Genomic DNA, 7,688 nt, shown 5'->3' on the forward strand with positions numbered 1-7,688 from the left:
TGGGTTAACAGTGAGGGGAGGGTGACTTCAGTCAGGTTTACTAAGATGATGGAAATTTGTATGCAGGAATTTGGGGGAGTTTGATAATTTGCTAGGAGGAATATCTGGGGTTGGTATATGGTTGTACTCACAGATATAATTAATCACAGTAAAAGGATATAAAGAAAAATTAGCAAAAGGCAAAAGGTACCTGGGACAAAGCCAGGAGGAAATTGGGCACGAGCTTCCACGCGTCTTCTTCCAGTGGAGTCACCCAGAACCTGTGAGGCAACACGCATGCAGCGTGCCTGCCAGGAAACTCAGCAGAGACTTTGTGCCCAGGGTTTTATTGGCGGCTGCTCATGCAGGTATCATTGACTCAGCACACACCAGAATTCCAGACTCCCTGCAGGAAAACGGGTGTCTAGCATAGACCACATTGCTTCCACAACCAGTTTGGGCACTGTGAGCTGCTCCTGTCAGTTCTGGGAATGGAATAAACCCAAGTTCCCAGATACCAGCCAAGGGCCATACTTCCAAACTGGTGTTTGGAGGATAGCCCCTCAGACCACTATGCCAGCTCTTTTCTGCACAGGGAGAACAGCACCTGTGCAGAAGAAAGGGAAGCAGAACTGAGAAGAGAGAAAATGTAAGCCGTGAAGCAGCTGCATGAAAGGCCTCAATCAATCCCACAGGAAGCTCTGAAGCTGGATGGCCCTTCAAATCTATCTGAAATCCAGCCCTAGGGGCCAGACTTTCCTACCCCAATGTTGACCACTGGGAGCTCCCTTCAGCTGAGAGAAGGAATTCTTCAGGGAAGGAATGAAGGAAGGGAGGGAAAAAGGAGAGGGGAGGAAGGAAAACAGTCAAGCCATCTGTAGGCAGCCCTCCAGAAAGCTGGATCAGGGAGTGTTCTGTCCCATGGGCAGCACACCCCAGCATCCACCTCAGAGGGCACAATGAACTGAGTGCTGATGCTGGGACCATTCCTTTTTTGCTAATAAGATCCAACCACTTTGAAGATGTCAGAATTCTAAAGCAGAAATTTGAGTTCCAGGGGTCTAAATCCAAGCAATATAATGGTGCATAGATATACAAGACAAGCTACAAGGGTGTGTAGAACAGAAGGTTTCTAAAGCATCTTGGCACCTGAGGGCTCTCAGAACAGCCTCGACTTTTCTCCAGAGAACTGTCTGAGCAGCTTTACCCATCGGGTACTGGCATATGCCTAAATCCTATCTCCACCACCACCCCCATTCCCAACGTTAGCCACTTGGAGGAATTCTACATTGGAATGCTTTGCCCAGGACAAAGGAATCTGTGGCACAGGCAGACAGAAGTAGCCTTCTATCCTTTAGTTGACCAAAAAAACCTAATTTCCAAGTAATTATGCTCACAATGATAATCAGACATCATTTTACTTGATTCTTGTTTCACATCTCTTTTACAGATATTAGGCCTTCTGATCTTGTGTGAACGTCAGCAGGCAGTGTTATAGTTCTTAACACTGAGGAAATTGAGACTTAGGGGTTATGGGGTGAGCCCACCATTCCACCACCAGTATGTAACAGATACAGGCCTGAGATCTGATGAATCTGATCGCCAGCATTCTTTCCACTACTGCACACATCTCTGCCTTACCATCAGATCTCCCTCCTAGAAGACAGAACCAGGGTACCAGATGTGCTTTTAAAGAAACAGGGAAATTAATTTATTTTAAAAAATTAACATTAAAAATTCTACTTTGTTTTATTTGGACCCAAATTGCCAGAATTACTAGCAAATGAGAAACTAACAGACATAAACTTAATGAACAAAGAGGTTGGAGAGGTCTGCAAAGAGCAATTCCTGCTTTGGGAATTCAAATATTCTGCTATATGAGAGAGATTGTGTTCGTTTTGGAAAGACCATGAATCATTTCCTGAAAGAGAAAATAATGGAAGTGTTTCATTCCAAGTTTCCAAGAAATGTTGTCTAAAAGCAGAAGAGACTTGGGAACACCAGGTCACGTGTAGAGAGGCCTTACCTGTGTCCTGGTCAGCAGTGGACCCTTCCTCTTAAACCCTGGGCTAACAGTTGAGAAGCACCTAGTCACCAGCAGGGTCTTCTTCCTCCCATTTGATCATATGGTTAAGGGAGAAGATTCATTTCTTTCTGTTCTCACAGGTTACATTGGTGGGGAATACATTACTCGGATAGTCAGTGGCTGGTATCAGAGTCTGGAGATCTAATTTTCAAAATGTTGGTAAGGGTCTTTTTACCAGGGAATTTCCAGTGAAGTCAGCGTGTCTGCTGTCTTCCTCATAACCCCACAAGAAACCCAGAAGTGCAAGATCTGTGTTTGCATCTGTGAGATTTAAGTGCAGTAGATGCTTGTCAGCATCAATAAATCAGAACACAGTCAGCATTTCCATTATAAGCTTCTCGTGTTCCCCTCAGTCTTTAGACATTTGTAAGTCAACCATAAAAATTCACCACATGCTGGAACTTGAGAACTTTCTTTTTAGGCTGGCAATGTTTTTTTTCTCAAATGATAGAGTGGAGATGGCTCTGACATTTCCCAGTGAGCTCCGGGGAAGGAGAATGGCTGGGAGATGTACAGTACAATAAAGAGTTTTTTCTCCAGGACTGAACTTGGGTATGAATTGTGTCCTACAGGAATCATCTTTTTGAGTTTCACCCAGCAGATAGAGAAAATGATGGGGATTCTGTAGGTTCCAGAACAATCTTTTCCCCAGAGGCTCTGGAGCTGTGTTGACAAAGACAGTCTCTGATTTAGTTGTGAAGGACAATCTCCAATTTCTGTCACACTGCCTTTGCTGATGATCAAAATTAGCTTTCTCAGTTTGACTCAAATGATCTATTTGTATTTCTGTGCTATCTTCTTACTGAGGAGAAGCAAAAACTCAAGCTATATTGATTACATTTGGCAAGTTAACTGAGTTTCTCAGACATTGTGGAAATCTTTGTTGCTTTTTTGAACAAAAGAATAGCAAGATGTAATAGCTGATCACGTGACCGTAGGGTCAGTTCAAACATAAAAGCATAGAGGAAAGCACTCAGATGTGCTCTCTGTAACCAGGTTCAGCTGTGTCTTTTTATACTGATAGCTGTCTCCTATGCCTCACAAAGCAGGAAGGTGTCTAAGGAGAGGATGGGTGGGATTCGGGGAAGCCTCTCATGATTTCTATACCAAATATGCCTTTAGCAGCTGGTGAGGCTTTAAGAACCTTCTGGCTAAACTGCTTGCCTATATCCTCAAAGCTAGGTAGACCATTTGTTTCTTAAGGTGATACATATATACCAGCTCGATCAGTGACCTGCAAACCAATGAAGTGGGCCTGTATGTTTTCATTGCACCAGGTTTGGGGGCAGTAGAGTCAAAATAAACGTTCTGTCCGTGCATCACAAAACTGAAATGGTTAATTGAGCATGATTACAAAAATCACAGGCTTCGACTGTAACACTCTGGCAGTGTATTTGTGAACGTTGAGTAAAATAGCAACTTATAACCAGGCAACCAGCTTTTGTATAACGACACTAAAGCATTTTACAAATTCATTCATTTCAAGAAAAGTTTGGTACTTAATAAATGATCTATTCTTAGAGTTGTAAGGAATCTCTTTAGCTTAAACATGTTGGAGTGTTCTTCAAACCCTAATGACTTGCACCACCTGTTCATTCCTGCCAACGTAATCAGGGTGACCTTAGGCATCGTCCCATCACCTGGAAGTGCTCCAGCTCAGAAATGGAGTCCAAATCTCCCCGAAAACAGCCTTCAAACACTTCCGCTGGCCCACAGCTGCTTTTCCTTTGTGTGTATGTGTTATCGTTTGGCTCACGGCCTTCTGTGTTTTCTGCTACCTTACTAGCACTCTCTGCCTTGCTCTTTGCATTCCACGCTGACATGCTATTCCCACCTTTCGGTCCTCCCAAAGCAATGTTGCGTCTTGACTAGGTGACTTGCTCATGTGGTCATTCAGCTACTCAACAGGTATTTGTTGAACTACCTTTCTGTGAGAATCGCTTTGTTGACCCCTCTGTCTAGAATGTCAGCCTCCTCTCCCACACGGTGCTTCTTCTCTGTAATTCTTACACATTGCATAAGAAACAGTCTTGGAGGCACATTCTGTAAGAAGCCTCTTCAGACTGTCCCTTCCATTCTTCTCCTTCCATTACACTAAGTCATACGGCCCGTAACAATTTGTGCATATCTGCATCAATGAATCAGTCTGGAATTGTTTGTTTCCACATCCCCCACTAGACCAGCATACTCACTTTTGGGGGTGAGTACAAGGCAGTGGTTAGAGTCAGACAACCTAATGTCACACAGTATCCGTACTGCTTATTAGCTGTTAAGATCTTAAGCAATTTCTAAACCTCAGTTTCCCCATCGATAAACTTCCCAGGTGGCACTAGTGGTAAAGAATCCACCTGCCAATGCAAGAGACACGAGGGATGTGGGTTCTATCCCTGGGTTGGGAAGATCCCCTGGAGTAGAAAATGACGCCCCACTCTAGTGTTTCTGCCTGGGAAATTCCATGGGCAGAAGAGCCTGGTGTGTTACAGTCCATGGGGCCGTGAAGACTTGGACATGACTGAGTGAGCACAATGGAGATTGTCTGTAGAGTGTTTAGCACAACACTTGTATACAATAATGGGTATGAATGCACGTTGAATGAATAAACATCACAGGAGCACCCTTAGAAGACTCCCTAAAAGGAGAATATTTATCCTTTTAAGCAAAGGACATTATAGTGACAAGGAGCTTGTTCCACTGCTGGGCAACTCTAATTACAGAGTAACTCAAACTATGTGGCTTGACTCACACTGGTCTCATTGACATAAATTAGCCCCTCCCCTCAACCGTCCCCTGCTATGCCTAGGAATTTTGAGACTCTCTGTCATGTGTTTCCGCAAACAGTCCCTTCAGTCCTCCCATTCTGGCCACTATCTCTGGTATAACCGGCTGTAGTGAGATGATCTTTCCTGGGTAAAGCCCTTAGCTGGTGCCCAAGGCTCGCCACCAGGGCCACGGCCTCGGAACAGGAGTCTCCCCACTCCTTTGTACAACTTTGCTCCGTGTGTTGTTGTGAACTTTTCTCCATAATTCTTCCCAGGACATCAGAAGTCAAAATAAATGAGATGCTTACGAAATCTTAGGAAGTTCAGGGACAATGAATGGAAATGGGGAACACAGAGTTGATTCTGGAGCATAGACTCCATCACCCCCAGGAGGAAGCATGTCATTCCTGGGGGCCCACGTGCTCCGGGGAGCACCTCAGGGCCTCATGAGGTGCCCTTCCTGGGACACCTGCTCAGGCTGACTCCAGATCCCAGAGTTCTAATTGCCTGCCCCACTGCTGACCTCTTCTGAGGACAGCTGGCTGTGAGCAGTTCCAGTCCTTCGGGGGAAACCCCACCCGCATACTCACAGGGTGACTCATCACCAGTGCATTTCCCCAAAGCTGCACCATTCAGTCTTGCGTGTTGCCACTGTGTTGGTAATGAAAATAGTAGCTACCGCATCTGGTGTATCAAGCAATCCTCGTTCACAGGGGAGTCAAACATGAAATGATTTTATTTTCCCACAGCCACTGCCTTCAGCTCTGCAGTGTTCATAGATGCTGTGCCATCCCCACCCCCCAATCCCATCCCCCGAGAACAACTCAGGCAGATCTTAAGGTTCCCATCACTTTCAGAAATAAAAAGCCCAGTCCAGTCTAATGGGGTTTAAAACTTCAATCTTGCTTCAGTACAATGACCATATCCTTTTCCCCAGCCCTAGACAGTACCCCCGCCAGAGAGACTTAGCACACAGAGGTGTTTTCCAGCTCCTGGGCCCTCCTCTTCTCTGTAAGGAGACAAGGAAGAGGGACAGGAGAGACAAGTGTTTCTTCACTGCCTGGGGTGTTGGAGCCCTCTTGGGCAGTGCTGCTGGCTGCCCTGTCTGTGGCAGACATCCAGATCTGACTCCCTTGCTGCTGCTTACATGAATTTTCCAGAGGCCTCACAGAAGGCCTCCCACTTCACCATCTTCACCATCTGCTCCTGCCCTTCGTGATTCACCCCGCTGTTTCTTGTTACTGGGTCCACTTTCCTGGCAGCCAGTTCTCTTTGGTGGTACACTGGTGAGACAGCCTCAAACCTGGCTGCCTTCCACAGCATCCCTTTGGTCCACCATAAAATCCCATATTCATCACCAAATGCTAAGTGCTGGGCATGGAAGCTACTACGCTTTACTCCTTCTTGCTGCTCCACTTTCTTCTTCCAGTTCTCTATTCCACTTACTAAACTGGGCAGAGGCGAACCAGCCCATCTTTGGTACGAGCAGACAGCCAATTGTCGAATGAGCAGGGAGCCGGAAAAGCGTCCCATCACAATGCAGCCAGCCCCGCCGCACCACCCCGATACCCCCCACCCCCGCCACAGGGATGCAGACGTCCTCCCGGAAGTCTCTCCTCCTGATTCCTGTCTGCTTACGTGGGCTGGAAGCAGGTGGCAGTCTTTACTGGGAAAGCAAAGTAAGTTCAACTACTTCTTGACAAGCCCTGAAAAGGATGTCTGATTCTTAGTCATTTATTATTTATTTTTTGGTCCTTGATACTTACTTTGCTCTCAGTTTTGAATTCCAGTTGTTAATTCTGGAGCAACAGGAAACCTTTCGGTGAACATTCTAGACATCATATTAGGGCCTTTATATATACATATGATCTCATATGGGCCTCAAAACTCTACATTGTTACCTATACTTTATTGGTGAGGAAATAGTAATTCAGAGTTTAAGTACATTTTTCGAGCTCACACAGCTACTAGTGGTAGATCCAGAACTTAGACCCAGTGCATCTGACTCTAAAGCCCTGGTTCTTCTTCCTTTAGGCCAGTGGCCCACACTCACCTGGGAAGATTTCAAACTAAAACACCTGGGCTCACTCCCAGTGTATACTGATTTAATTTGTCTCTGTCCCCAGGCAGAGATGGGGTTGTATAAAGCTCCCCAGGTGAATCTAAGAGGCACGCAGTGTCGAGAACTACTGCTTTGGTGAAGTTCAACTTCTTAGACTCGTCCTGCCCACAAATGTGTTGCATGGTGATAGTTCTTTATTCTGTAAGCTTATCTGCTCTTATAAATCACTACAGTGGATCTCAGGCATTTTCTGTTTCAGCCCCCTCTTGAACTGCCCACTCTTTTCCATTTGGAGAGCGATCCTTGTTCTCTATTAATTTTTAGGGCATTTGTGATTGGTTTACTCTGAGTCCATGGCATAATCAAGTTCTTCCTGACTAGGCCACCAGCTTTGTTTATTCTCTCAGACTCCCTCTGGTGATCCTTTCAGGCAACTTTCCCCTACTGCCTCTGCTTCTCTGGAAGAATCTCTCTCAGTGTCCTCATTAGTAATAAAACTAACATGTCCCAAGCCCAGAAAAGGCCAATTGGCAGTATTCGCACCTCCAGGCTTCCTTTCCACAATCATTCTAGACAGTGCTAATCAATCAGGCGATGAATTTCCCCTAAGCACTGGCTTTGACAGTCTCCTCATTGAAGTGCCACTCAATGCAGTTCAGTTCAGTTCAGTTGCTCAGTCGTGCCCAACTCTTTGGGATCCCATGAACCGCAGCACGCCAGGCCTCCCTGTCCATCACCAACTCCTGGAGTCCACCCAAACCCATGTCCATTGAGTCGGTGATGCCATCCAACCATCTCATCC

Source organism: Bison bison, unplaced genomic scaffold (genome assembly GCF_000754665.1).
Source record: "Bison bison bison isolate TAMUID 2011002044 unplaced genomic scaffold, Bison_UMD1.0 scf7180017864485, whole genome shotgun sequence".
NCBI lineage: Eukaryota > Metazoa > Chordata > Mammalia > Artiodactyla > Bovidae > Bison > Bison bison.